Source organism: Anser brachyrhynchus (genome assembly GCF_964034855.1).
Source record: "Anser brachyrhynchus genome assembly, chromosome: 12".
Classification (NCBI taxonomy): Eukaryota; Metazoa; Chordata; class Aves; order Anseriformes; family Anatidae; genus Anser; species Anser brachyrhynchus.
The window spans coordinates 20658152-20680651 of NC_137707.1; the positions used below are offsets into that span (position 1 = coordinate 20658152).

The window sequence follows — 22500 nt, forward strand, 5'->3', positions numbered from 1 at the left end:
GACAAGTCTTTTTTAACCATTTCCAAAAGGTTTTTGCTCTGTCCAGCCAGTGCTGTAGGTGCTTGCCTTGGCTGCCCACTGGTTTGCTTCTGGTGGAGCTGGCTGTGCCTGTGGGAAGTGGGGCAGCAGCGCAGAGTTGGGGTTTGTACTCAGTGCCCAGCGAGGTCAGCACTGTCAAACAAGTAGCGAGGAGCTAGGCTTTGCCTTTTGGGGTTTTTAATTCAACTATAAAACCAGAGACAATTGGCATGTAAAAGAAAACCAGGCATGAGGAGAGAGCAAAAAAGAAATGTGTTCCTACGCGTGAGAAACAGTGGTGATGGCAAACCAGATGTCTACTGTTGAATTTTTGGCAGTTAACTGTGGAAATGTGAGTTATAAAGGAGGGGTTTGAAGCTTTTATTGGGGTAATTCTTCTGTGTGAGAGAAGTTCTATGGCAGAATTATCACTTGGAAAGTATTTCAAAGAGTGTGATAAAGAGTGGCTCAATCTGTAAGTGAGGGGGAAGGAGTTGGGGATTAGGGAACATCGTGGTAGACCATTGAAATGAAAACAAGTAGCATGTGTTTGGTGTGGTGGAGAAGCCAAGGAATGAGTAGGGGAGATGGCACGGACAAAGTGGGATATTTTGCAGTAATATTTTGCATTGGATGTAGTAAGGATAAGGTGGGGCATAGGAAGATCTTAGAGGATTCATGGAAGTGTTTCATCCGCATTGCACTAGTGGAGGTCTATGCTGCTTAGTAGGGAACTCCTAATTTGCAGAACTATTTAATATTGTTTTGGTCATCAATAGCAGTCCTCAGAATTGTTGTTTATCCTTCAAGTCAACAAATGGCATTGCCCAGCAGTGTGGTCGTGTCAGTGCTGACCAAGTTAAACCAAATACAATAAAATAGCCAAACTCTTAATCATGTCCCACAGATAGGAAGGATACAGTCCTGCACACGCTGATAGCTGCAGCCAGCCACTGGGGCTCTGCGGAGAAGTCAGCACTTCTCTGGGTGAGCGGTATTTGTGAGGTGAAGCCCTAAGGCCGTGCTGCTTGAACTAGAGTTTCGGAACCAGACTTAGATGTATGAAATAGTTTGGTTGATGTAGATATACAAAGTGTATTATTTGGAAATGACCTTTAATTCCATTTGTTAGACACACATAGGAACAGACATAGTTAGAATTCTGAGTCATAAATTCTTCAGATTATAGCTTTAGTCCAATGAACTTTATTTTGCTCTAAGAACGCCCTTTGTTTTTGTTTCTATTTTGCTTACTAATGTAATGGCCCTAAATTCACTGCTGACAAATATCTTGGAAGTATTCTGGCTTGGCTTTTATTGCTGGCTCTTATCTCTTTTAAGTGGGGTTTATTAGATGAGATCATCTACAGAGGACTAATTTCTGCTATAAAATGGAATTAAAAAAAAGTAAAAATACAATTAGTAGCTGTTCTCTTTTTACTCAGTTCAAAAGATTAGAATATCAATGTCAAAGAGAATAACTGGGTTTCTGGAGTATGCTATGCAACTTTTGTTTTATCCTGTTTTGTCCTCTTCTGCTGCACTGTCTAGAGGAAAGGATCAGAAGAATTTCATTCTGTTCCCCCAGCATTATCTTGAGGAGAGGTTTTCCCTCTCAAAACAATCCAGAACCGAAAGAACTTTTTAGTTCTAAAAATGAAATGGCCACCAAATATGTACATTATGAAGACTTAAAAAATAAAAGGTGTTAATCCCATTAATATTCTGATTCTCAATACTCTCTGCTGCTCTGTAGATTGTCTGCTTGAGGTGGCATTGTAATATTTTAACATAAATGTCTGATTCAAACATTGAGTTTTGACATACTAAATTTCTCACAGTTTTTTTACAGTTGCGACCTTCAGTACCTATCCTGTGTATTTTAAGAATTTCCTCAGCCAGGGAACAGATACATTGGTTAAGAGTAACTGGTAAGAAAACTTATTTAACAATATTTTCTTCTACTTATGCATCTGAATTTTTAGTGTTTTTTTTTTTCTATTAAAAAAGGCATAAAAATAAAGTACCTAAATTAGATTTTAAAATCTGTTCTCACTTTTTTTTCATGTCTTCAAAAATATTATGTTCATGTCTTCAGGAAAACTCTTTATTGTAGTTCTTTCGGATGTCATGAGCTACAAATAGATTTTTTCGAGAAAAAAATCTGCTTGGTAAAATCATGAGCATTCATCTTACATGGTTGATATGTAATAATTTTATTAGAAATGAATCATAATTTATTACTTTATCAACAGACTGTTGATTTACAAAAAATGTCCATTACGCTCATGATTAAATTATCACTTTTTTTTTTCCAGAAGTTCAATAGAACATCTCGTGCAGATTATTAAGATCCATATTCTTTTTGTATATTAGCATGAGAAGAACACCCATGAAAATCAGTGGGTGGAGGGGTGTACTACATTCTGTATATGATTTTCCTCAGAGCTATTCCTATGCAGTAAAAGAGTAGCTCCTGTAAAGTCTGAGAAACCAGACTGGTGTGGAAATCAGTGTGAAATCAGAATCAGGTTATTTGGCCCTCAGTTTGAAATAAAAGTCTAGCTTCCTAGGAAATAACCAATAATTAATTCTACATTCTACATGCGTTAATTGATTCTTAAATCAAAATTTCTGATAGCTTCTGCTTCTAAATCAAATTCTTATGTTATTTCTTTATTATAATTGTTATACTGGATTGTCCACTCATTTTTATATCGTGTGAATCAGTAGAAACTGTGTGATTCAGAGGAATGGTGCTGATTTATAGCATATGTAAGTGAGAGGATGTTCAGGCATATTAAAGCTTCAGTACTGCAAATGCATAAGCAGGTATTGAATTACTGATGCTAATGGAATTACTCACGTGAGTAAAGTTAAGTGTGGATGTAAGTGTTTTCAGGATTGATGTCTGTACTTAAGAATTTATATCATTTAAGAATATGGCTCACAGTTTTTAAAACTTACTAATTGAATGTGAGCTACTGGGTTTTATTCTAGACAACTGACTCGACCAGAGTTATAGTGACTTGATTCTAGAATAATTCCATCAGCTTCAGAGAAAATATATGGATTTTTAATACTGTAAATAAGAATGCAGTTTGACCAATTCACTTTGCTGATCCCTACTAATATGAAGAAATACTTGCCAGAGTAAAGGAGAAGCACAGAACTGGACAATTAGTAATACAAATGGTTTCAATCAAATGGTTAAATAGCTCAGCAAAGACATGGTTCATTTTGTAATAGCAATTGGAATCCAAATAAAACCATCTGAGAGATGTGCTGTTTGTTGTGATGTTAGTGCGAAAAACAGAAAACTCTCAATGTGTCTTGAATTTCAGGGGGGTGTCATGAAACCATTATAGTTTTTTTTAAATATATGACAAAATTCCAAACCCACAAACTTAAAATACACATGCAGAAGCTCATACTTGATTCTAATTAACAAAACTTACCTTTCTCTTGACCATACCCCATAGAGGTCATCATGTAACCTATTTAAATTGATAGTAATATTATGCACCACGAAATTAATTTTACATTGTATACAGTTTTTATTGTGACTTTATCTTGTTTCAAAAGTGCTTACTTTCTGATTTTGTGGATATTACTAACTGGATTACTTTTATTTTGGTTTTTACACAACAGTTATATTAGAAATTTGCTGTTTTATTCTTACCTTCTTAGTAAAAATCCTTTTATCACACAATGGGTAATTTATATCCATTACCAGCCCTTTCAATCCTTTTCAGTGGTGCTGTCAGTGCCTTTGGCACCGTAATGATTAATGTGATCTAATAATAGTGTGCCATTATATTACCTTAGTAAAACATGTACCAACATCCTATTCAGATCTACCAAATTCATAGCTTCCTATAATATTTTTGTTGAAAGACAGGATTACTATTTTTCAAAGCTGAATTTTTTTGCCTTTAACATATTTAATGAAATTCACAATTCTTTGCCATGGTAATCTTTATGCATGTATTTGGGCTTGATGGTTGAATTTTTTATCATTCTGCATTATTATGATTTGTTAGGCAAATTGTTTGACTTGTAAAGAGAGACGTGCATTACATTGTTTTGTTAAGGGTGTATTTTAAGCATTCAGTACCTTCTGATTAGTCACCTATATTTATCATAGATTGTAGAACGTAAAAATAAGCATTTGGGCTAAAATGTGTTTTGCTGCTTTCTAACCCAGATACTGCCGCATACTACAGGAGGCAAGGTTGATGCTGCTCTGCCCAGCAGTATCAGTTTTTGTTACAGTGTCTTTGCTGTGGTGCTCTCTGTTCGGCATTTCCTTAATTCTGTGCCAACAGAAACATGCGGAATGGTGCCCAACTGTGAGTTGGAAACTGGGATCGTGCAGTGCTGTCTCTTGTTTTCAATCCAAGATATGTATGTTTGAAAAACAGATTCATGCATATGTACCACGTACTTGAGGTTCAAGCAGGAATAGCATTTCATGACCCCAAACTCCCATTGTCACATAGTGCCAGTTCCCCTCAGAAGAGGAGGAATTATCCAGAAGATATATATTTTTTTGTGACAAAAAACGATGGTGCTGGAGCGTTGGAGTTGTGTATTTATGATGGCTTTTCCAGTCATCCCACTTATGTACCTGATGCAGTGTGAGTTTGCTGCTCTTGCACTGAGCACAAACTCCCCCAGACCGCTGCTAGAGGAGGACTTGAGTCATGGCACACTTTCCAGTGCAGAATATTGGGTTCCTCTGTTTGATATTGCTACTAATCAGCATGGCTGAAGGGTTTGGATAACACTGCATCTTTGCAAAGCATCTTAAATCTTCATCACCTAAAGATGTCATTATTGCAGTCAGGGAGTCACATACTTAACACTGTCGCAGTAAAATCAAAATGAAACAGCATGTCCACATTTTAACTCTACTTTGTGATGTTCTGTTAAATACCTACTCTTACAGTTTCATCATATCACAATAAATAATGAATGAGAAAAATATTTTAATCTTGTCAATATCAACAGTGTCTAAAAACAAGGAAAGTGTGTGTATGCATTTATGTGGATTCCTTATTTGATTTAGGCTAAGCGATACAGCTGTAACAGGATTTGAAATATGCAATCAACGTAAACGAAGAAAAATATTTTGAATGCAGTGTATAAACTGTGTGCTTCTTTAGACATTTTTAGGAAAAGAAAAAAAGATGATGATTGTCACACCATGTAACAATACTACTGGAAATGTATGCAGCAGCTTTGTTTCCTGCCATGGTAAAAACAGTCTTAAGCCTTGGTCATTTAAATAGAAGACATTTTCATCTCTTCTCTGTGGCTCATTCTTCATGATGTAACAAGAAATAAGGGGCAAGGTTTGAAATCTTGCCTTAACATTGTATTCAAAATGTTTAAAACAAGTTCAAAAAGATGCTTCCCTGTTTTTAGTAATAAATACTTATTTACTGAACAGAAAAACCTTTCATGAAGTACTCTCCAAATTCAGTTTACTAATGGAGATATAATTTGTTAAAGATCTAAAAGAGTTGTACTAGCCTTGAATTAGGGATGCCTTAGGTTGCACTGTAAGTCACTGGACTGTCTCCTATGCTGACTGCATTACCATACTGCTTTATTACTCTGGATCCTGCAGGTGTACTAGCCAGAGAGCCAAGTTGGACTATAAACAGGTAGCTTCCTTTCTTGGCTAAGAACAGAGTTGTCAGTGAAAAATTTCTCCCCCATTTCTTTACACACAACCCCAAATAGGTGTATTCTAGTGCAGAATAGACTTTTCTGTTGTCTGAAGAATTTTCAGAGCCTTGTTGTTTTTTTTCTTCTGTTGTTCCTTTCAGTGGGAGATTGTATTAATTGCACGAGGGACTAGCTTCCATGGGGGAATTTTGTCTTTTTCTTTGGTAAAGTAGGATTGGAAGTCAGCGAATTGGCCAGTGAGTGAGTATTTCATCTGCACATCTTTCCATCTTTGTTCTGGTGGGATAGAGGCTCTTACGTGTTGTCTCTGGGAATATGGCTGGTTAGAAACAGGGTGTGGTGGGTCCTGATGTGGCTGCAAAAGCAGTTAAAAAGCACGATTACAATTCACTCTCCTTGCTTAGGTTCCTGTCCGTATTGCTGTACTGTGATCTTGAATGAACTTAGGTAGACTAGGAAGTGGTCTCCTTTGCATGATTCTGAAAGAAAAGAGTACCAGTAAGCCAAGTAAGAAAAATAAAATGAAAAGCCTAATTTTTGAAGGTAGAAAAGCACAAGAGGAAAATATTTTTGTCTTTTAAGACTAATTTTTCTGTCCTTTGAGGCCATCTGGAAGAAGTAGCAACTAGTAATTCTTGTGTTATATTACTAGTCACTGAATTACTTGTGTGACTTTAGTAATGAAACATAAATGTTCTCTTGGTTCCCCAGTGGGCATAATACCATTTACCTGTATCGAAAATGCTTTGTAATTTAATTAACACTTGGAGTGTTCTTTGAGATCCTTAGCTAAAAAAAAAAGCAGGCAAAACGAGTCAATTGTTACAGAAATCCCAATTTATCCCCATTTAAAAAAAAATTACACTTTCTCTTGGCTTTTTCAAACCTCAAAAAATGTTTGATAGGGGTTTTGGGCTTTGTTCTTACTGGTCCTTAGAGTCACTTATTCTTAGTGATTTGCACAGGCGCAGTGTAGGTATTCCGTTTTTGTTCTATGGAGTGTTTTGGTGAATCATAAATTACCAGTCCCAGTGCTGGGAACCTGTTTCTTAGAGAAGCATACATTTTTCAGGAGAGAACTTGAGTTGTGCTAGGAAAGTTCTGTATTATCCTTCAGTAGATACTTTTTATTATTTTAGAGGAAATAGTTCCTAATTTTTAGTTGTGCACTAATAATAATAGCTTGTGCTTTGTTTCATCGAGTATGCCACTATCTTGCTGATAAATCATGTATGACTGTACCATTGTAACTACAGCTATTCAAAAGTCTTATCTAATTACCACATCCTGTCATGGCCAGATCACTGACCAGTGACCAAACCAAGTTTTTCCTTTGAATAGACAATGCCTGTGTATAAGTATGTACCGATCTAACTTTGGATTGATCCAAATATTTTTGGGGCATGCACTTATGTTTGAATACACACATTTGTAAGCCAGTGGTTAAGAGGAAGACTTGAATTATTTTTATTTTTATTTTTACTTTTGCATTCTTCTCTGACCTCCGGTGAAGGAGTTTTATTAAGAGAAGCAGAAACACCTTCAGCAAGCTAGCTGCAACTTCAATCCATCCATGTTTTCTATGTTGTTTTGCAAGCAGCCAAACATCTTTCTCTAGAATCATAACCCCCACCTCTTTGCTCCCAGGTACGTAATTCATTCTCACATTTTTCCTTACAAGCTCGATGCATTCATCTGGGATTAGCTGCCTACCACTCAACTTTCTTTCTGGAGACTATAGAAACAGCACATACTTATGTGGATACAGCTAGGCTCAAGTTTCTCTGGAAAAACATACATGTTCACACATTTTCCCTTTTTATATCTACTTTTTGCTACTAAAAGGAGTTTAAACAGTCTTTCAGATAAGCAAATAATCTTAATAAGCATCTTACAGCCAGCAAAAATGTTGCACACCTGTTTGTACAAAGCCTTGATGAAACATCTCAAAGTTATGCTAAGCAAGTCTGCCATTCCCTTCTGGTATTAAATATGCCATTATCTTGAAGTTTTAAGTTGTGCTATTTGTGTAATAGCAGATAATAGCACCTACAAAGGAGTTTATATCTTTCTTATTCTTTTCTTCATCTCCTCCAGCAGTTGTTTCTGAGGAATCCTTTTGGCCTTGCTTTGATAATGTAAATAGACAGTCTTCTGCATTTGTGAATGAAATTGAGAGCTGTTCGTCTTCCATCTTTCATGGGATGAGGGAAGGCCAGTATTGCTTAAGCAACCAGCCACTTCCTTTCAAATATGTTAGAGTAAAACAGGCTCAATTAGCATAAATTGTTGGTATTTTTTGGAGTCTTCAGTGGACTTTCTTTCTTCTTTTATTTTTATTTCTTTTTTATTTCTTTTTTTACACCATTTATTACCACAAAATATTTGGAGGAAAGGTAAAATGGGAGATACCTGTGAAGTTCCTACATCTGCACAGCTGCAGTGACAGGTAACAGTGCTGGGCAGAAGTGCAACTGCGCAGTTGTGACATTGACATTTGTGTCTCTATAAAGGACTTTAGAATAGAATAGTTCAGTCGGAAGGGACAAAGATCGAGACCTACTGCCTCACCACTTTGCGGTAGTTTACTTTGGGAAGAGGTGAAAATGTAGAACTTATAATGCTCAATCACAAAGTGATGTGTGAAGAAGAAAGGGAGAGAAACTCACTTCCTCTAGAATATTACATTTTTACTGCAAGTGTGGCTGCATAAAAATAGCGCACATTTTAACTCTCTGAACAGTGATCTCAAGTGTTGCTTTGAATGGACATTATCCTGTGAGTTAAACACTGGAGGAAAATTCTTGCATTTCTTTTTTTCTCCTGTGGGTAACTGTGCTTTGCATAGCTGACCAAATATGCCAAGGCTATGGAAAAAGAAAAAATGGCAAGATGACTGTTTCCCAAAAACAGTAAACACACATTGCAGCCTGGCTTCTTATTAGAGAATGCAAGATTTTACTTTTTGAATAACTACTGTATTTTAACAATAGACATCAAGTGGTTGCTATGTGATACACAACAGTGTTTTTCATGAACTTTTGGATGCTGAATAAGCCCAGCAAATATGGTTCTTACCCTTTTAGTTTTCTGGGTCAATTCATTTTGCACAAAGGAGAGAATGATAATTTGAGTTGTAGGCAGAGAATGTTTTCTTCACATGGCAGGAAAGATGAAAGCTGTTTTTATTTGATTTCTTTTTGAATTAAAAATTATAATTCTTTATAGAGTTACAAATAATTATCTTATTACTAAAGGCATCCTGTAAGCTTGTTATAGAGTCTCTCTGTAAAATAATTGCTGATAGTCACTGCACAGTAAAAGTGGGGAACAAGGAGAGGAAACATAGAAATACAAACACATATGTAACTTGTGAGCGTGTGAGGGGGGGGACTTGATTTGGTTATCCCAGAAGTAAAGATCTGGGCAAATGCTTTCTGTTTGTTAGGTGGTGCTGGCTGATTACAGACCATATAAAGGTGTTTTCTGAGCTGCTGTTCTCTTCTCTAAATGCTCATCCCTTTCCTAATTGTAGGTCAGAGATGACAGTGTCTATCAGATTTAGTTGGCTTCCTGATGGGGCACCACATTGGGGCTGCTTTTACGTTCTTATCTCCCGTTCTTCTGTTGTCAGAATCCCACTGAGCATGATTTCTGAGAACTGTAGCCTGGGTCTGTGGATTTAAAGCCTCTGTGAGAGCAGGGGCTGCCACCCGGTGATGCCAGGAGGGACAGGTGAGGAGGCAGAAGAGCAGGCAGATGTCAGCAATGGAAGGTGCGCCACTCTGTTGTATAGGGTTAATGGCAGCTTCTGTGGAAGAGGAGGAAGACTCCAGAAGCAGGGATGAAGGAGGGGGTTTGAAAATAGGGGGAAGAAAGGCCATTGAGTTATTCAGGGGAAGGGAAAGGGAAAGAGACATAACTTCACTGAATTATCTCAGTGGTTGTAGTCTTCTACTTATGTAATTTATATAAATCCATTATATTAAATAAATTTGCACTGATCTGTACCAACTACTTCTGCTGAGAAGGTTTGTGGTGTTTGTTATTGCTTTGTTTTGCTTTTCTTGGACATAGTCAAGCCATTTCTTCTTACAGTTATTGTGTCATAGATTCTGTGTCTTTATCAACCAGCAAAGTGTGTGTTTCAGCTTCCTTGGAGCATTTCCTTACAGAGGAGAATCAAGGAAGTTACGATATATCCCAGGTCACAATGTCCAGACAATCTGCAGATTTTTTTTTCCATTCTGGCTGGTGGTGGTCCTCTCAAAAGCAACTATTGCCCATTTTTGGTTAGATGTATTCCAAATGCAGTTTTGAGGTACGTACCTTGTCTCTTCTGTATCAGAAACTGCCCCACTTCCCACACCCTACCCGCCAAAAAAGCTATATTTATGGTAACAGTTGATTGCTTGCTCAAAGGGAGAAAAAGTCTTTCATGGACGACATTTTTTATTTATTCTTTTCCATAGAAATTCCATTTAAAGCATTTATCATTGGGTTAATTTTCTGTCTCAAAGTCATATCAGATGCAAAGCTGTCTTCATGGCCATTTCTTCTAGCTCACTGGACAGCTGTTCTGCCTGAAAAGAAAGAAAAGATCACGTATAAAAGACTGGATACATAAGGAGAATCCTTGTGCTCTTCAACTGAGGAAAATCCTGGCTGTGAGCTCTTGATCTGACTTCTGGTTTCTCGATTTAGAGAATTGTATTTATATTTTGCCATAATATCTGCTGATTTTTATTATTTTTTAAATGTTTCCTTTCTGTATTTTGTAGACTTAGATTAGATACTAGGAAGAAACTCTTTACTCAGGGGGTGGTGAGGCACTGAAACAGGTTGCCCAGAGAAGCTGTGGATGCTCCATCCCTGGAAATATTCAAGGCCGGGTTGGATGGGGCTTTGGGCAACCTGTCTGGTGGGAGGTGTCTCTCCATGGCAGGAGGGTTGGAACTAGGGGATCTTTAAAGTCCCTTACAACCCAAACCATTCTATGATTCTATCAGATTCTATCATCTTGATGTTTGGAGGGTTTCCACCTCTGTGATTTGATTGATTCTCTCTTCTCAATGGTACTGTGAGCAGAAATTAGTGCTACTTAGTAGAAGAAAGGTTCCATCTTTACTTAGTTTTGCTGATGCTGAACTAGTGATTTCTAGTGGAAAAGGACTGAAAGGTTGAAGGACATGCCCAAGCTGACGCCTTCTTAACTAGTACAGATGCCTGTCCTTGCTTATCGTTCTGCATTTCTGCGACTCTATTACACTGAAATAACTAACAGGTAATAAATTCCTTTTTTGTTAATTTATTTCTAATTATGCATTTACTGTGATGCTAATTTAAAGAAGATCTGAAGTACATTAAAAATTCCTTGCTTTTTTTAAAAAAAGCACTTTATTTGATTTACTAAATGTGTATATACAGTAACAGAATTGAGTTTAGTGCATGCCCTTTCATCTAGAAGTGTAGGGTGAAAGACATGAGTGAACTTAGATGCTACAGTTTTAGCCTAGCTGTGATTACCCTCCAGAATGGAAACTGAATCTCTGACAGAGGGTTTTCTGGCTGCGTTTCAGTATGTGTTGAGTGTTGGAGTATGGTTGCACAGCACAGGGCGGCATGGTGCAGCTAGACTGGAATCAAGCTGAAGGCTGTCTTGGAGACCTAGTAGCCCAGGGGAGCTATTAAGGTAATTAGGACTTTTTTTTTTTTTCATGAGGAAAACACAAACAAAAATTGGCAATAAAAAAACACCCACATCTAAACCCCAGAAGATTTTTGTATCCACCTCTTGGTGCTCTTCAAAGACATTAGCAGTTTGTTGTGTGTTCATGCCAAGTTAGTATTTGATGGTGTCTTCAGGCCCTGGTCAATACTACATGGGACTCAGCAGAATACAGATACACTATATTTTGATGTGGACGCTTGCTGGAAGAGATCCTCCGTTCTCCAAGCCAGCAGCTCTTGACTTGGATAAGGTTTTGTGAGGGCTACTTTGCCTGGATTATGTTATGTGGGACTGCAAGAAAAATTGAGGCATGATACAGCTAATTATGCAGTGAAAGAGACATGAGAAAGGAAAGATGTGCCAGTATAATTGCAGTAAATTCTTGTATTTATATATGCTTAAAGTTGTCCTGATGCAAAATTTCCTGAAGCAAAGGAATTTATTGATTTTTTTTTTTAGCAGATCTTGGATCATATTGCTTGCCATATTGGATCAGAATATTGGGCCGTCAAGTGCCATTGATTATGACCAGGAGCAGAAGATTTAGAGAAAGAGGCAAGAAACCTGTGATCAGTCATTGTAGGATAAGCTTTCCTTAAGGATGTTGTAATTATAAGCGGGACATATGGCAAGTGTGTACAACTTGATAGTTCCAAACCAAGGAAAAACAATGGGGATGATTTAATTCTCTTATGCTTTGAAATAAAGAAACAGTTTTATTTAATCAATAGACTCTAGGGTTTGATGTATGGATGAAAACTTACAATCAGCGGAATAATATTTCTGGTTAAGCACTTCTCATCAGAAACTTGTTTGACCTGTGGGCTGCTTCATTTTTTAAACTTAGATGTCTCTATTACAGAGCTTGTAAAGAGTGTTGCAGTGGTAGCATGGGGAGTGTGTGTTAATACAGACGCATCTTGCAGGAAAGGAGATAAAACTTTTTCTTTGTACACAGACACATACATGATTTATCAAACATTGTATTACTCTGTCTTTACTGTAAAATGTACAGTTTATGTGTATTTATCTGTGTAGGATTAGAAACTCTGATGTTCTGTCTTGTTTTGGGGAAGAGGATTACTCTATAGATAAAGTGCAGATAATTTACTTTTAGTGAAACACTGCAGCTTAAGGACAGCAGAATCAACTTTCTTGAGGTAAAAGGAATTGATATGGAACAACATAGTATAGCTGACCACTCATAGGAATTTAAAGATGACATCAGAAATATATTATAGAAAATTTGTTGACTATTTTTTGTCGGTTATCCTAAAATGATCATTTGATTTTAAAAAACAACAACAAACATTGTAAATACTGAGTACCTTGAAATTCACCAGTTTTACTGCATGTATGATTGGCAGCATTAAATGTTAACAGCTCATTTAAATATGAAATATTTGTACTTTATTTAGGGATTTTTCATCTGTTGATTTTAGAAATGAAGATTCTGAGTCTTTGCATTCATAGTTGTGTGTTACTTATATACAAAAGCAGTCAGCAATGAAATAATAGTCCTAAAATATACTATACATTGTTTTGTGATTAAGGTACCAAATGCACAGTGTATAAAGAGATCTATGAAGAGATCTATAAAGACATCTATGGCATTTGATTTTAGGTGTGGCAGCAGCTATTACGATTTCATAATAGTGGGAGTAACATGACAGTTCAAAAGCACAGTAAGAAGATTGTTTTTTATACACAGCAATGTAAATTTTTTAAAATAACAGTGTAATTTTTACGTTTCTTACTGGATACGGGGTAATTCATTTTAGAATAATTTATTTTCCACAGGTAAAAATAAAAGATATATCACTGTGGAGCATAGTATAATATATTTAATTTTTATGAGTGAGTTATGAAGATGTACAACTCAGGAGCTAGGATAAACATCATATTCCTTAATTAATCCATTATACTATGACACGTGCCATTTTCATTACCCTAAAAAAAAAATGTGGCTTTTTTATATTAGAAAACCTTTCTTTTAAAACCATAAAAATCGTAAAATCTTATGCACCAAACACTATTAAAGAGTTAGATATCTTACAACTCTTCAAGGAATTTAGATAAAGGCCCATCATCTTCTGGTAATCACATTCAAAAATCTTCTTTAGCTCAAATGTTTTAGAGTGTGTGGATAGAATTCCCCCATGTTTAAATGAATCCAGACTTAAATTTCAGCTAGAGAATGCAGGTGAATCTATGGTTGAGCAATAATATAGGAACAGTAGTGGAAAATGTAGGAAAAAACACACCACACAACCCCCAAACAAACAAAACCACCAAAAACTCAACAACAACCCCTTTTAAGATCTCAAAATGCAGCGTTATAGATGTATATAGCTTCTGATGCAGCGTGTATAGGTCTACAATGAACATTTTTTTCTTCTGGGTCTTACAGCTTTCAGCCAAGATTCTCCCTTCTGCCCCCAGATCCCCAGAAAATGTGGTGTATTCATTTAAAGGAAAGAAAGCTCTTAATTTATAGATGAACGAGCTAGAAAATATCCAATTCTTCTTGATCCCAGTAGCTGCAGCTTGGGGAAGTTATTCATTTGGTTTTGAGTGTGTGTGGGTGTCACATCTAACTACATTTTTATTTACAGATGAATGTTACTTTTGTAATTATAAATATTTTGCATTCACAGTAAAGAATCTGCAAGAGTTTTCATCATCTGTTGATTAAAGAATTAAACCTTGCCACACTCCAGCTAGCTAGGTAAGTTGTACTAGCCCTAAAGACCAGAGTAACTGTGGTGTAGGAAGGTGGGGTGATACTTTCTTAAGGTCTGTCATTGGCACATCTTGGAATAGATGACAGATTTCTCACTTCCTGTTCCGTGACTTATTGTCAACACAGTGCATCTATTTGATTCTATAATAGGGGAATTAATTTTCTGAAATGTTGTATTTCATCTTATACAGTGGAGCCAGGTGCTGAAACAATTACTTGTAACTTGTCTACAAACTATATCAGAATTTCCTTGTATCAAACCTCTAAGTTTTTATGCATGTATGCTTTGTGTGCCCAAGAGCAACCGATCTTTAAGGTATGTATGTGAATACATTTTTATATGATTTTAGTGTTAGGATATCAGTCACTGTCATTTCTAAAATCTGATACTAATAGAATTCAGTATTTGTCATTTTACATTGAAATAAGAACAGACATAAGACAGTACAAAACAAAACATTATTAATGAAAAAATCAAATTAGAGATTGTTGTATATTGAATACAATAAATTTAATATAAATTAGTACAATACAAAGAAACGTGTTTTTCTGCCATTTCAGCATTAGAAGAATTGCACTGTTTTTCTCCATATGTCTGTGTCACCAGGTTATTATTTCTTTTGTTTAGTCATATAATAGAATGTGTTGAGACATATTATCCTCAACTTGTGTAACAGCCTACAAATACTGATTGCAGTTTGAGCTTGTTATGGAAAAGTATTGCCCTGTGGATTGAGAAAATGACCAACAGCGGACTATAATCTATGAAGCTGAGAGTAAAAATTGCCAACTAGAGGTCATTTTTCAAACCAAGGGGCAATAGTTTTCTACTATAAACTGAATATTACAGTCAGTATATGTTTTATTAAACCATTTCAGAAACTTGGGAGCAGTTTCATTTAAACTTCTTGCTTGATGTGGCTCAGAGAACAGGCCCAGGGCAGCTCACAAAAAGGCCTGGCATAGTCTCTATAATAAATATTCTGTATACTCAGTAATTGTGAAGGCTTTAGAGCCTTAATGGTGAACGGCCATATCCTGCCACCATTCTGCAACCTTAGCAGCAATTGAAGTCATTAAGGTTTGTGTATAAAAATCATTGCAGGCCACTGTTTCCCACTGTAATGCTATGACAAACTAGGGCCAAACTGCATAGGGAAGCCAATTATGGCTATTACTCTCTAAAAGATTAAAAAGAAAATACCTTTTCATTTCTGCATACCCTTTCATTGTTTTTCTTTCCTACTGAAGTATGTCGACAATGGATCTCTTTATTGGCTGTCATATGGGGGTGATTGCTTAGTGCCTTGGTCAATAAGAGGATTTCCATTCTGGAATGACAGAAATAAGACACGTGGACTAAGTGAAGCCTTTATTCTCTTCCTTTAACACACCTTGCACATCCATAAAATGTTCTACCATCCTGTGGCTTGGGAACAGAGATGCTTTCTGGAGCCATTGCTATGAGTAACTTTTACTATTATCAGATTGTCAGCATAAAATCCTAGGTAAACTTCAGGTTTCAGAAAGTCACAAGCCTTCCTGCAAAACAGGGGGCAGGGGCCAGAGAAAATCCAAGAACAAGACCGTGGTGGCTGGGGCAGAATAAAACCAAATAAAACCTGTAACCTTTTCCTTGAGAATCCCTGATGGAAAGTGGTTTTTTTTTTTTCTTTTTTTTTTTTCTTTTTCAGGGGCCTCTTTCATTCTTTTATACCACCTTGTTGTCTACCTTCTAGGATTTCTAATTTTCAATTTTGTGGGAAAGCTGACAGATTGATAGATTGATCCTGCTTCTGTGGCATAAGCATGTCATAGTTCAATACTACTACATTTTTGGCAGTAAACTTATCTAAGTTACTGCATGCCTAAGTTACAAGTTCACGGGTTGCGATTATGCATGCAAATCGTGCATTCATATAACCATAATTAGAAATTTTTCTGCAATTGCCAGATTAATGCACTGTTACAGCTGTAGCATGGGCAAATTAGGTGCAAAAGTTGTTTCTCTGCTTCGTGTGTTTAAAAAACAGACCTTACATACATACGTATGTATATATTACGCAGGCAGACATAATTTTCTAATGGTCATAATTTTTAAAGTCTACATAAAAATTTGCCACCTCAGGAGGGGTGATGGGTTAGAATAATAAAAATTGGAGCAGCAAAAGATCTGTTACAAATCTTGTCCATCTTCTTGATGTTTCAAGATTGTTTCCTACAACGTATTTGCTAATACTTTGACCAGATCAGATTTAAATGTCCCAAACAGTTCCCACCAAAGTTTCACAGATAGAATTCAAAGGATATTTTCCCGATGCCTTAAAATAAAGTCAGCATCTTACCCTGTTATGTTATGACTTCAAGGATCTGTCCAGTTGTATCTGTCCTTGGTGCTTCCATGCTTCTAAATATTTGTAAAAAAGTTGCCATAAATTATTTTGGTATTGACTGTGCCCTTTTCTCTCATTCTCTACCTAGAATTGTGGCACCGGTCAGATTGTGTTATTTCACAGAAATAAAAAAAAACCTCCCCAAACCCCCAAAACTCTTACAGATCAAAATTCTGGGCCGAAGGAATATGACACTATTATTTTACTACTGCATATATCGCATAATATATACGAACACTCTCTCTATATGATTATGTATGTAGTCTGTGTTCATTGCTAGGAGGATGTTGTTTAGCGGTCTGTCTGATTGTATTGGACACTGTACAAACATATAATTAATCTCATTTTTAGAAATGCATAGCTCCAAGCTGAGAGTGTAGAAATATAGGGTTATTAGTTTCTAGAATGTTTTTATTACACACTTTCTGTTTTGATTGACAACTATTAGTATTTTAAGATGACAGAACTAAAACTTATGTTGCGAGATAGCATCAAATATAGATAGCTAAGTAAACAGAAGCATGTGAACAGGATAATATTTATTCTATAGTGTATAGCAATGTGGTAAGAGACTAGAGGGAGAATTATTCTTCAAGAAGGATATTTGATATTTTACATTCTTTAGAAATACAAACATTTTAGAAATACAAATACAGAACTGAACTTCACACCCTGTTTCTTCAGGGTAACATGCAGGTTTGTCGCCTATCTTGGCTGGATTGTTCTTTAAAGCTTCCTTCCATGTTTCATGTTCTTCCCTTCTTGGACTGCCTGTGTAGGAGATGCATAGGAGAAGATCCATCCAATACGTATTTTATAACTCTTCTGCTTTTCTGGTTGATGGTTTGAGATTAAAACCTTGTAGTTCTGACCAAAATTTGTATCGAACACCTCATACCCAGTCCTTTTCCCAGAGAGCTTGGCTGTCCAAGTAGATGAAGGATGGGAGGGGAGACAGGTGCAGTCAGAAGTTAAGGGGTGTGCAGTAGGAGAGTCAGGAGGAGAAAGATGGAGCCACTGAACCAAGTCGGGGGCAGTTTCTCATTTGGCAAAAGATCAATAATAATTTTAACTGAGTAAATACTAATTTTGTTTCCAGAACAAAAAGAATAGTTAGTATGAAGTATGTGCAAATTTCCCATGTATTTCTAGTGAATATTTAATTAGAGGCTGGGTAAGAATTATATAGCTTTCAAAAACCAACAAATAAACAGACTCCTATTTTCATGATATGATTCACCCACCTAAAATTACTTCTGATTCACCCACCTAAATTTACTTCTCATGTTCAAAACTCACCTCAGAATGTTGTGCTTGGGCTCGGTGTGTATCTTCTGCCCTGGCTGGACCCTGGGCTGAGTTCAGGATAGGACAGCAGAGATGTGCATCTTGTAAAAACTTGTAAATGTTTAACGGAGTATATTAGGAAAAAAAATACCTGGTTTACTTGATGTAAAGCTTTATACCTGAAAGGAATATAGCTGTGTTAATCTGGTGTTCTGTTTGGGCTAATTCATCCTAATTTAGGTTAGCCTGCCTATTTCAATGTAGTACCTTGTGGACCTATCTTTAGTGGAAAAAGTTCAAACAAGCAATTCTTCAAATCATTCTCAATCCAGGGTTTTGCAAATATATGACCAAGAATAACTGCTTGTGTCCTTCCATAGCATCAACATGAGTAGGTGTAAAATCACAAAATAATATTATTAGACAATTGTTTTTGCAAACTCCAATTAAGTGGGGAAGAGAAGCAAAATCAGTAAGATCGATATATATACATATATATATATATACATATATCACCATTATTTACTCTTGGGTAAATGACGTTTCCCCTTCAGTAAGACAAAGTATCCCAAGTATGTGCTTTTCTTTTTTATTTTATTTTTTATTTTTTATTTTTCCCTCAGCACACCTTTACATACAGTACCTGACTCATGATGGAGCTGCTAGGCAGAACTTTTAAATAGTTATAGTTTCTAGCTGAAATTACTTGTGTTTAAAGACATTGTATTAAACATAATAATAATAAAAAAGTAGCATTTGGTATGAACTGTCTGGTCAAGTTCAGTATTTATTCCTAAAATATAATACATCATACTTGTTTGAAAGTTTTCTTTTGGACAATAACCTCCTCTTCCCTCATAATGATAAGTGACTGGCTGCTGCAGCATCTTTTCAGAGCACCTTTTGTATTTGCTTCAGCTTTTCATTGCTCGAAAGTGGCTTTTCTGTTGACCTGTACATGGCACTAGGTTGATGCCATTAAAAATAATAATAATAATATATATATATATATATATCCATCTTAAAAATGCTTATTTTAGATTCTTGATTGGTGAGAGTACTGGAGATGTTTATGGAAGTACAATTTGCGAATAGTAGTTCTTGTCAATCAAGATGATGTGCAACTGTGTCTGACATATTTGTAAATTGTTACCAATCCTGTAGACTTCTCTAATCCCTTCTCATCCGTCTGTGATGCTCGTGGTTCATCTCTTTTGGGTAGTAATATTAACACTTCAGAGTGATTCATCTAATGATCAGGCTCACTATGAGGAAGCAGTGCCGTATTGTGATGGAATAGAGTGTCATGATGTATAAAGTAAACTAGTCAGTCAGCATGAGAAGAGAAAATAAATAAAAATGAAAACACCTCTTCATAAGACGGAAAAGAAAATGGAGAGGAGAATCTGTGGTGCATGATTGCTATTGAAAAGGAAGGCCCCCAAAAGACTATAACTGAAGAAAAGTCATCTGGCTAATTTTCATAGTTAGGATAGGAGTGGTTTTATGGGGGTGTTGCAATCATATTACATGCTCCTCATGCCCTTCAAGAAATCTTTCTGGATTTTGCAGCCATGTTTCCTATGAAGTTCTCTAGCATAATCCAGTAGACTGCCCAGTGCAAATTGTAATGCTTTATTCTGAGATTCAGGAAGAATCATCTCAGATTTTACTCAAAAGCATGTCAACTACAGTCTTGCATCATTGGGTGTCAGGATTTCAGTGTCAGTACTGTTTCTACTTGAGCATCTTCTTTGTCTCCCTTAAGTTAAATTCTGTCCTCAAATGCTTGGGAATGGCATTGATATTCAATAGAAGCTACAAATGCATCAGAGATCAGATGGAAAATATGTATATAATGTGTTTATGTATTGCATGTGGCAGCTCGGCATAGTAATGGAGTAATGCTTTAATATATAAAGTGTATTTATTATACAGTCAAGTGGAAAAAGTGGATGTTTTTATTTATCAGTTGTTTTTTGTCTTGGGTGTTTCTATCTTTGACTGATACAAATATTTTTGAATCTAAACACATCTCCACAATAGTGTTGTGTCTTTGTTCTGGATTTCTTTCATCTTAACTTATCAACACAGTGTATGAGCCATTTTATCCTACAGTGTGATCATCATCCTAGTGTGTATTTCCTCATTAATGTCACGTTAAGATCTAAAGAAATATGAAAGTAGGAGTGAAATTTCTTTTTCTGTACTAATTTTTTATACTACTAATAATAGGAAATCTACAGCACTGTAGCTTTGAAATAAAATTTTTAAAAAAGTATACGCATTTCCTGCAACTGCTGTACTGCTTCCAGTCTTATGTTGGCTTAAATATTAATACTCAAACATGACCTTAAACAAAAACTTTGACAAAGTCTCACTCCTTATAAGGGGGACATAATTTTTTGGTGTTTATTGAAATAATTGAAATATCCTAGTGAAACACCCCTTGAGAACAAATGTGTATAAAATGCATATTATAATCTCTCTTTTTTCACTGAATGGATTTCTTCTTTAACTCATGTCCATTGCATAAGTTCATAATGATCTGTTTTTTATATATCTGATATTCAATTGAAGACATTTTGAAAAGGGAAAGTACCAATGGAAAAATGTAAGACTTAACAGTTTTTTTTTTTAAAAAAAGATTGCAAGCTGGACATGCTTTTGCCAAACGAGTCCTTTTTTCCCACAGATTTACCCTAGAAGTACTTCAAGACAATTTGTATCTTTTAAACAAAAAACAACCCTAACACAACTTTCTGGTTTTCAGCTAAAAACTGAAATTTTCCTGGAAGGGTGCAGAGAGAAGACAGAGAAAGGGATGTGCGGGTGGGTCAGGGAGACCACAATTTATGCATTAGGGTTTGGGTGTTTTGTCTAACTTAAGGTGTTGAAAATTCTCACAGTTGGAGCCTGCATCTCTTCCCTGACTAAACAGGGGGCCAGAACTGTGACAATCCTGGTCATATGAAGCAAAAGTTGTCCAAGTAGCTGCACAGGGTGAGTTATTTGGGGAGTGTTAAAACATGAGTGAGGCCAACCCATGTCAGGTCCCGTGGGGAGTGGCAGGGCTTTCATCCTTGTCCTGAGAACGAGGACCAGGAGACATTTCCTAGTTAGCAAAACCCCAAAGCACAAGGGGAACTCAATGTGTGTTAGTTGTTCTAGGGAGTAGCAGGCAGTAGCAGTTATATAGACCAGTCTTGTTCAGAGCTGCTCATTTTTTCTTGTCAGTTTAAACATCGAATCATCTACTCTGCTTGATTTTTATTCATCAGAATTTTTCTTTCCTTTTGTGGGGACAGATCATTACACACAAACTCATTAAAAAAAAAAAAAGATTAAAAATGGTTTGTATGGTGAAAGCTTTTAATTTGAAAGACATGACTACCAGCATATATTATATATATTATTTTTTTTTTTCATGGGAAGCTATGCAAATGTTTTGATGGAGTTGAAATGCCTAGTTTACATTTCATGTTTTTAGATTGTTACACTATATTGTAATACAGCATATAAAAATACAAATGACAGAATTTAAGTGTTTTGACTTCTCCATGGTAAACATTGCCATATTGCAATGTCAGTTTTTGGCCAGTTTCAGCAGAAAATTTGGTTTCAACCCGAAAGTTTAATTTTTAACAGATCTACCTATGATAATGAGTTTAGCAGCTCTGACTCTTTCATTTCAGTCCTTCCTGAGAATCACTGTTTCTGCCTCTACTTGTTGCTTTATTTGCTTTATTATTTTTAGGAGCTGTCAGTTTTCAGTCCTCTTCAGGCTCTTTCCCCGGTAGCAGGAGGCACAGAGGTCTTGTTTCTTTTTTTTTTTCTGCATTCAGAATATGAGACACAAAGAAGCCCACAGTCTAGTTACTGAGCTAGGTTTATTGCAGTAAATTGGCATTGTAGGGCACATTCTTCCCAACATCTTGAAGCTTTTAGCAAGTCTTTTCTCTTATTTGAGAACTGACACAGTTTGGCTTCTGTTTACTAAGGAGTCAAACAGTCCTACAACACTGATTTGCGTTTTCCTAACCCTATTCTAGTGTGCTTTCAATAATTTAGCAATCCCGTCTGAAACACTGCAGCTTTATTTACATCTTTTTTTTTTTTTTTTTAAATTGCAAACTAATACCCCTCAGTAAATGAAGACCCATATTTAAGTCAACTTTAGCAGTTGTCAGTGTTTTTATTTGTGTAAAACTTCTGGCAGAAAAACTCCAGGAAAGTAAATGAAAAGGAGTTCTAAGTAATTTGTTCATTTTTGTACTATTCTGTTCATGTACGTCTTTCAAGTATAACATAATAAATGTGTTGAGAACTGCTGGATTTCTGAGCCTTATGGATCAAATTTCTTCTTTATTGACAGACATTGTCAATGCAAACTTTTCCAAATTAGCCAAATATGTTATTTCAAGGGGCTGACCTTTCAGGCTTGGCACCACTGCTAAGAATATCAATTTAGTTACCAATTACAGTAGTCCTGACTTTTTTTTATGATAGTTGTCTTTTTTATGATCGGTACTGTATGAGATGAACAAATGTATTGCACAAACAGTGCGAGCAATACAGTTTTTCACCCTGGTAATCACACTACCTTTTTTCTCTCTGTGAGAACAACTATT

At 36.1% G+C, this 22500-nt stretch overlaps 1 protein-coding gene across 26 annotated transcripts in view; it reads left to right on the forward strand.

Moving 5' to 3' along the window:
- ZNF536 (zinc finger protein 536) overlaps nucleotides 1-22500 on the forward strand; it is a 346438-nt gene that overhangs the window by 52170 nt on the left and 271768 nt on the right. For 5 of the 26 annotated variants that reach the window (XM_080552238.1, XM_080552251.1, XM_080552254.1 and 2 more), the window contains exons 2-7: nucleotides 1860-1949; nucleotides 5856-10036; nucleotides 10278-10382; nucleotides 11295-11407; nucleotides 11909-12001; nucleotides 14104-14174. The exons of 6 other annotated variants lie outside the window; for them this stretch is intronic. The gene's annotated coding sequence lies outside the window, so the exon portion shown is untranslated. The remainder of the gene's footprint in view (nucleotides 1-1859; nucleotides 1950-5855; nucleotides 10037-10277; nucleotides 10383-11294; nucleotides 11408-11908; nucleotides 12002-14103; nucleotides 14175-22500) is intronic. 15 more of the 26 variants (XM_080552260.1, XM_080552259.1, XM_080552255.1 and 12 more) reach the window with 7 other exon arrangements.